At 61.5% G+C, this 7,947-nt stretch overlaps 1 long non-coding RNA gene across 1 annotated transcript; it reads right to left on the bottom strand.

The window, feature by feature from the left end:
- Window positions 1-1,301: 1,301 nt before the first annotated feature.
- Window positions 1,302-7,006, bottom strand: LOC144955416 (uncharacterized). Its single transcript, XR_013641651.1, has 3 exons — window positions 6,700-7,006; window positions 5,206-5,286; window positions 1,302-1,403 (listed from the first exon to the last, which is right to left on the bottom strand). It is a non-coding gene; the product is annotated as an uncharacterized LOC144955416 (long non-coding RNA).
- Between the last annotated feature and the right edge of the window lie 941 nt (window positions 7,007-7,947).

Below are 7,947 nucleotides of genomic sequence, written 5' to 3'. Positions count from 1 at the left end.
AGGTTGTGGTGGTGGTGGTTGTGGTTGTAGTGGTGGTGGTTGTGGTGGTGGTGGTTGTGGTTCTAGTGGTGGTGGTAGTGGTTGTGGTGGTGGTGGTTGTGGTGGTGGTTGTGGTGGTGGTTGTGAAGGTGGTGGTGGTGGTAGTGGTGGTGGTAGTTGTTGTGGTGGTGGTAGTTGTAGTAGTTGTGGTGGTTGTAGTGGTTGTGAAGGTTGTGGTGGTGGTGGTTGTGGTTGTAGTGGTGGTGGTTGTAGTTGTGGTAGTGGTAGTTGTAGTAGTTGTGGTGGTGGTGGTAGTTGTAGTAGTTGTGGTGGTTGTGATGGTGGTAGTGGTTGTGAAGGTTGTGGTGGTGGTGGTTGTGGTTGTAGTGGTGGTGGTAGTGGTTGTGGTGGTGGTGGTTGTGGTGGTGGTTGTGAAGGTGGTGGTGGTGGTAGTTGTTGTGGTGGTGGTAGTTGTAGTAGTTGTGGTGGTTGTAGTGGTTGTGAAGGTTGTGGTGGTGGTGGTTGTGGTTGTAGTGGTGGTTGTAGTAGTTGTGGTGGTGGTGGTGGTAGTTGTAGTAGTTGTGGTGGTTGTGGGGGTGGTAGTGGTTGTGAAGGTTGTGGTGGTGGTGGTTGTGGTTGTAGTGGTGGTGGTTGTGGTGGTGGTGGTGATGATGGTGGTGGTGGTGGTAGTGGTGGTGGTGGTGGTGGTTGTGGTGGTGGTTGTGAAGGTGGTGGTGGTTGTAGTAGTTGTGGTAGTGGTAGTTGTAGTAGTTGTGGTGGTGGTGGTGGTGGTAGTTGTAGTAGTTGTGGTGGTTGTGGGGGTGGTAGTGGTTGTGAAGGTTGTGGTTGTGGTTGTAGTGGTGGTGGTAGTGGTAGTGGTTGTGAAGGTTGTGGTGGTGGTGGTTGTGGTTGTAGTGGTGGTGGTAGTGGTGGTTGTGGTAGTGGTGGTTGTGGTTGTAGTGGTAGTGGTTGTGAAGGTTGTGGTTGTGGTTGTAGTGGTGGTGGTAGTGGTAGTGGTTGTGAAGGTTGTGGTGGTGGTGGTTGTGGTTGTAGTGGTGGTGGTAGTGGTTGTGGTTGTAGTGGTTGTGGTGGTTGTGATGGTGGTTGTGGTTGTAGTGGTGGTGGTAGTGGTGGTTGTGGTAGTGGTGGTTGTGGTTGTAGTGGTAGTGGTTGTGAAGGTTGTGGTGGTAGTGGTTGTGGTTGTAGTGGTAGTGGTTGTGGTGGTGGTGGTGGTTGTGGTGGTGGTGGTAGTGGTTGTGGTTGTAGTGGTAGTGGTTGTGATGGTGGTGGTGGTAGTGGTGGTGGTGGTGATCTCACCTTGTCGATGGTGAACTTCTCTGCGCGTTTCTGTTGCACCATGAACATCCTGGAGCCTCGGTTCATGGAGGCCGGAGACAGCTCCTCCAGACACTCCGGAGTCACCCCTAGTGAGGGGGGTAGTGGGTGGGTGAGTGGGTGGGTGAGTGGGTGGATGGGTGGGTGGGTGAGTGGATGAGTGGGTGAGTGGGTGGGTGAGTGAGTGAGTGGGTGGGTGGGTGGGTGAGTGGGTGGGTGAGTGAGTGGGTGGGTGGGTGAGTGAGTGGGTGGGTGGGTGGGTGGGTGAGTGAGTGGGTGGGTGGGTGGGTGAGTGGATGAGTGGGTGAGTGAGTGAGTGGGTGGGTGGGTGGGTGAGTGGGTGGGTGAGTGAGTGGGTGGGTGGGTGAGTGAGTGGGTGGGTGGGTGAGTGAGTGGGTGGGTGGGTGAGTGGGTGGGTGGGTGGGTGAGTGGGTGGGTGGGTGGGTGAGTGGGTGAGTGAGTGGATGGGTGGGTGGGTGAGTGGGTGAGTGGGTGGGTGGGTGAGTGGGTGGGTGAGTGGGTGGGTGGGTGAGTGGGTGAGTGGGTGGGTGGGTGAGTGGGTGGGTGAGTGGGTGGGTGGGTGAGTGGGTGAGTGGGTGGGTGGGTGAGTGGGTGGGTGAGTGGGTGGGTGGGTGAGTGGGTGGGTGAGTGGGTGGGTAGTGGGTGGGTGAGTGGGTGAGTGGGTGGGTGGGTGAGTGGGTGAGTGAGTGGGTGGGTGAGTGAGTGGGTGAGTGAGTGGGTGGGTGAGTGAGTGGGTGGATGGGTGGGTGAGTGGGTGGGTGGGTGGGTGGGTGGGTGGGTGAGTGGGTGGGTGGGTGGGTGAGTGGGTGGGTGGGTGAGTGGGTGAGTGAGTGGGTGAGTGAGTGGGTGGGTGGGTGGGTGGGTGGGTGAGTGAGTGGGTGGATGGGTGGGTGAGTGGGTGGGTGGGTGGGTGGGTGAGTGGGTGGGTGGGTGAGTGGGTGGGTGGGTGGGTGAGTGGGTGGGTGGGTGGGTGAGTGGGTGGGTGAGTGAGTGAGTGAGTGGGTGGGTGGGTGAGTGGGTGAGTGAGTGGGTGGGTGGGTGGGTGGGTGAGTTAGTGGGTGAGTGGGTGAGTGGGTGGGTGGGTGAGTGGGTGAGTGGGTGGGTGGGTGGGTGAGTGAGTGGGTGGGTGGGTGGGTGAGTGGGTGAGTGGGTGGGTGGGTGAGTGGGTGAGTGGGTGGGTGGGTGGGTGGGTGGGTGGGTGAGTGAGTGGGTGGGTGGGTGAGTGGGTGAGTGGGTGGGTGGGTGAGTGGGTGGGTGAGTGGGTGGGTGAGTGGGTGAGTGGGTGGGTGGGTGGGTGGGTGAGTGGGGTAGTGGGTGGGTGAGTGGGTGAGTGAGTGGGTGAGTGGGTGGGTAGTGGGTGGGTGAGTGGTGGGGGTGGGTGAGTGGGTGGGTGAGTGGGTGAGTGGGTGAGTGGGTGGGTGGGTGAGTGGGTGGGTGAGTGGGTGGGTGAGTGGGTGGGTGAGTGGGTGAGTGGGTGGGTGGGTGGGTGGGTGAGTGGGTGGGTGAGTGGGTGAGTGGGTGAGTGGGTGGGTGGGTGGGTGAGTGGGTGGGTGAGTGGGTGGGTGAGTGGGTGGGTGAGTGGTGGGGGTGGGTGGGTGGGTGGGTGGGTGAGTGGGTGGGTGGGTGAGTGGGTGGGTGGGTGAGTGGGTGGGTGGGTGAGTGGGTGGGTGAGTGGTGGGGGTGGGTGGGTGGGTGGGTGGGTGGGTGAGTGAGTGGGTGGGTGGGTGGGTGAGTGAGTGGGTGGGTGGGTGAGTGGGTGGGTGAGTGGGTGGGTGAGTGGTGGGGGTGGGTGGGTGGATGGGTGGGTGAGTGAGTGGGTGGGTGGGTGGGTGAGTGGGTGGGTGGGTGGGTGGGTGAGTGGGTGAGTGAGTGGGTGGGTGGGTGAGTGAGTGGGTGGGTGGGTGAGTGAGTGGGTGGGTGGGTGAGTGGGTGAGTGAGTGAGTGGGTGGGTGGGTGGGTGAGTGAGTGAGTGAGTGGGTGGGTGGGTGGGTGAGTGAGTGGGTGGGTGGGTGGGTGGGTGAGTGGGTGGGTGGGTGGGTGGGTGGGTGAGTGGGTGGGTGGGTGGGTGGGTGGGTGGGTGGGAGGGTGGGTGGGTGGGAGGGTGGGTGAGTGGGTGGATGGGTGGGTGAGTGGGTGGGTGGGTGAGTGGGTGAGTGGGTGAGTGGGTGGGTGGGTGAGTGGGTGGGTGGGTGGGTGAGTGGGTGAGTGAGTGAGTGAGTGGGTGGGAGGGTGGGTGAGTGGGTGGGTGGGTGAGTGGGTGGGTGGGTGAGTGGGTGAGTGAGTGAGTGAGTGGGTGGGAGGGTGGGTGAGTGGGTGGGTGGGTGAGTGGGTGGGTGGGTGAGTGGGTGGGTGGGTGGGTGAATGGGTGGGTGAGTTGGTGGATGAGTGGGTGGGTGGGTGAGTGAGTGAGTGAGTGGGTGAGTGAGTGAGTGGGTGGGTGGGTGAGTGTCTGAGTGAGTGAGTGAGTGAGTGGGTGGGTGGGTGAGTGGGTGAGTGAGTGAGTGGGTGGATGGGTGAGTGGGTGAGTGAGTGAGTGAGTGGGTGAGTGAGTGGGTGGGTGGGTGAGTGGGTGGGTGAGTGGGTGAGTTAGTGGGTGGGTGTGTGGGTGAGTGGGTGGGTGGGTGAGTGGGTGGGTGGGTGAGTGGGTGGGTGGGTGAATGGGTGGGTGAGTTGGTGGATGAGTGGGTGGGTGGGTGAGTGAGTGAGTGGGGTGAGTGAGTGAGTGGGTGGGTGAGTGTCTGAGTGAGTGAGTGAGTGGGTGGGTGGGTGAGTGGGTGAGTGAGTGAGTGGGTGGATGGGTGAGTGGGTGAGTGAGTGAGTGAGTGGGTGGGTGAGTGAGTGGGTGGGTGGGTGAGTGGGTGGGTGAGTGGGTGAGTTAGTGGGTGGGTGAGTGGGTGGGTGGGTGAGTGAGTGGGTGGGTGGGTGAGTGGGTGGGTGAGTGGGTGAGTGGATGGATGGGTGGGTGAGTGAGTGGGTGGGTGAGTGAGTGAGTGAGTGGGTGGGTGGGTGGGTGGGTGGGTGAATGAGTGAGTGGGTGGGTGGGTGGGTGAGTGAGTGGGTGGGTGGGTGAGTGAGTGGGTGGGTGGGTAAGTGGGTGGGTGGGTGAGTGAGTGGGTGGGTGGGTGAGTGGGTGGGTGAGTGAGTGAGTGGGTGGGTGGGTGAGTGAGTGGGTGGGTGGGTGGGTGGGTGAGTGAGTGGGTGGGTGGGTGGGTGGGTGAGTGAGTGGGTGGGTGGGTGAGTGAGTGAGTGAGTGGGTGGGTGGGTGAGTGGGTGCGTGAGTGAGTGAGTGGGTGGGGGGGGTGAGTGGGTGGGTGGGTGGGTGAGTGAGTGGGTGGGTGAGTGGGGTGGGGTGAGTGGGTGAGTTAGTGGTGGTTAGTGGGTGAGTGAGTGGGTGGTGAGTGGGTGGGTGGGTGGGTGAGTGGGTGGGTGAGTGGGTGGGTGAGTGGGTGGGTGGTGGGTGGGTGGGTGGGTGGGTGGGTGAGTGGGTGGGTGAGTGGGTGGGTGACTGGGTGGGTAAGTGGGTGAGTGAGTGGGTGGGTGAGTGGGTGAGTGGATGGATGGGTGAGTGAGTGAGTGGGTGGGTGAGTGGGTGGGTGGGTGAGTGAGTGGGTGGGTGAGTGAGTGGGTGGGTGAGTGAGTGAGTGGGTGGGTGAGTGGGTGAGTGGGTGAGTGGGTGGGTGAGTGGGTGAGTGGATGGATGGGTGAGTCAGTGGGTGGGTGAGTGAGTGGGTGGGTGAGTGGATGGATGGGTGAGTGGGTGGGTGAGTGGGTGAGTGGGTGGGTGGGTGGGTGAGTGAGTGAGTGGGTGGGTGAGTGGGTGGGTGAGTGACTGTGATGTTGATGTTGTTGATGTTGTTGATGTTGTTCTACCGCTCTCGTTGAGTTGCCTAGCGATGAGATGGGCATGCTTCTTCTGATCTCCACTCACGCTGATGTAAGACATCGTTCCGTCTACAGCATCAACAACAACATCAACAACAACATCAACAACAACATCAACAACAACATCAACATAGACAACATCACTCACTCACTCAGTCACTCACTCGGTCATTCAGGCAGCCACTCACCCACTCACCCACTCACCCACCCACTCACCCACTCACCCACCCACCCACTCACTCACCCACTCACCCACCCACCCACCCACACACACTCACTCACCCACCCACACACACTCACTCACCCACTCACCCACCCACTCACCCACTCACCCACCCACCCACTCACTCACCCACTCACCCACCCACCCACACTCACTCACCCACCCACCCACCCAGTCACTCACTCACCCACTAACTCACCCACCCACTCACTCACCCACCCACCCATCACTCACCCACTAACTCACCCACCCACTCACTCACCCACCCACCCATTCACCCTCCCACTCACCCACCCACACACCCAATCACTCACCCACTCACTCACCCACTCACTCACTCAGTCTCTCACTAAATCACCCACTCACTCACCCACCCACCGACTCACCCCACTCACTCACTCACCCACCTACTCACCCACCCACTCACCCACCCACTCACCCACCCACTCACCCACCCACTCACCCACCCACACACACTCACTCACCACCCACTCACTCACCCACCCACTCACCCACCCACACACACTCACTCACCCACCCACTCCCCACTAACTCACCCACTCACTCACTCACTCACCCACCCACTCACCACCCACACACACTCACTCACTCACCCACCCACTCAACCACCCACCCACTCACCCACCCACTCACCCACCCACTCACCCACCCACTCACCCACCCACACACACTCACTCACCCACCTACCCACCCACTCACCCACTAACTCACCCACCCATTCACCCACCCACTCACCCACCCACACACCCACTCACTCACCCACTCACTCACTCAGTCACTCACTAAATCACCCACTCACCCACCCACCGACTCACCCACTCACTCACCCACCTACTCACCCACCCACCCACTCACCCACCCACTCACCAACTAACTCACCCACTCACTCACTCACTCACCCACTCACTCACCACTCACTCACCCACCCACCCACCCACTCACTCACCCACCCACCCACTCACTCACCCACCTACTCACTCACCCACCCACTCACCAACTAACTCACCCACCCACTCACTCACCCACCCACTCACTCACCCACCCACTCACCCACCCACTCACTCACTCACCCACCCACTCACTCACCCACCCACCCACTCACCCACCCACCCACTCACTCACCCACCCACCCACCCACTCACCCACCCACCCACTCACCCACCCACTCACTCACTCACCCACCCACTCACCCACCCACCCCCTCACCACCCACACCACACCACACACACCGCACTAACCTGATAGTCGCTACCCCACTCTCCAAGTCGTCGACTTTGCTGGAATCACCTTCTGCCCGATCGGCGTTCAAAACCTCCCCCACCCAACCCGGGCAAAACCCACGTCACTCAAACAGCGATTAAAGTTGTTGTTTTTTTATCATAAAAACTAAACTAAAAATCTCCCGCGTCCGGCACGAATCGTGAAAATTTCGGGGAAATCGTCACGATTTGACGGGCGCGGAAAGCGAATTTGTTCTGAAAGTTTCTGCGAGTTTCACGGCGCTGGGTTCGACGTTTCGAGGCACGCGGACCACCCCCTGTCAAGGCGAGGCGCGGAGTGAATGTGGCCAGACGAATTGGGTCGTGGGGAGGGAGGGAGGGAGGGGGGGGAGGGGGGAGTGGGGGAGTGGGGAGGGAGGAGTGAGAGGAGGGAGGGGGGTGAGTGGGTGGTGAGTTGGTGGGTGGATGGGTGGGTGAGTGGGTGGGTGGGTGGGTGAGTGGGTGGGTGGGTGGGTGGATGGGTGGGTGGGTGGGTGAGTGGGTGAGTGGGTGGGTGAGTGGGTGAGTGGGTGGGTGAGTGGATGGGTGGGTGGATGGGTGGGTGAGTGAGTGAGTGGGGTGGGTGGATGGGTGGGTGGGTGAGTGGGTGGGTGGGTGGGTGGATGGGTGAGTGGGTGGGTGGGTGGGTGAGTGGGTGGGTGAGTGGGTGGGTGGGTGAGTGGGTGGGTGGATGGGTGGGTGAGTGAGTGAGTGGGTGGGTGGATGGGTGGGTGAGTGGGTGGTGTGGGTGGGTGGGTGGGTGGGTGGGTGAGTGGGTGGGTGGGTGAGTGGGTGGGTGAGTGGGTGGGTGGGTGGGTGGATGGGTGAGTGGGTGGGTGGGTGGGGGAGTGGGTGAGTGGGTGAGTGGGTGAGTGGGTGGGTGGGGGAGTGGGTGAGTGGGTGGGTGGGTGAGTGGGTGGGTGGGTGAGTGGGTGGGTGGGTGGGTGAGTGGGTGGGTGGGTGGATGGGTGAGTGGGTGGGTGGGTGGGTGGGTGGGTGAGTGGGTGGGTGAGTGGGTGGGTGGGTGGGTGGGGTGAGTGGGTGGGTGGGTGGGTGAGTGGGTGGGTGGGTGGGTGGGTGGATGGGTGGGTGGGTGGGTGAGTGGGTGAGTGGGTGGGTGAGTGGGTGAGTGGGTGGGTGAGTGGATGGGTGGGTGGATGGGTGGGTGAGTGAGTGAGTGGGTGGGTGGATGGGTGGGTGGGTGAGTGGGTGGGTGGGTGGGTGGAT

This window comes from Lampetra fluviatilis, unplaced genomic scaffold (genome assembly GCF_964198595.1).
Source record: "Lampetra fluviatilis unplaced genomic scaffold, kcLamFluv1.1 SCAFFOLD_567, whole genome shotgun sequence".
Taxonomy (NCBI): domain Eukaryota; kingdom Metazoa; phylum Chordata; class Hyperoartia; order Petromyzontiformes; family Petromyzontidae; genus Lampetra; species Lampetra fluviatilis.
Note: the sequence above shows the minus strand (reverse complement) of the source record. Positions and strands in the feature narration are given on the sequence as shown.